Consider the following 210-nt stretch of genomic DNA (forward strand, 5'->3'; position numbering starts at 1 on the left):
TCCGTCCTCCCCAACCCCACAACTGTGCATCCACTCAAATAGACCAGTGGTTTGTAACAGTCTACATGCTGCAGCGGAATGCCAATACTGGATGTTATGTCCTATTTCAAAAATAATGGAAATGGATATCTAAAAAGAAATGACTCACGATATGGGGATGTGGCAACTAACTACCAGCCAAGTCCTTTTCTCAAACGAAGTCGGCTGTAT

Source organism: Penaeus monodon, chromosome 31 (assembly GCF_015228065.2).
Source record: "Penaeus monodon isolate SGIC_2016 chromosome 31, NSTDA_Pmon_1, whole genome shotgun sequence".
Taxonomy (NCBI): domain Eukaryota; kingdom Metazoa; phylum Arthropoda; class Malacostraca; order Decapoda; family Penaeidae; genus Penaeus; species Penaeus monodon.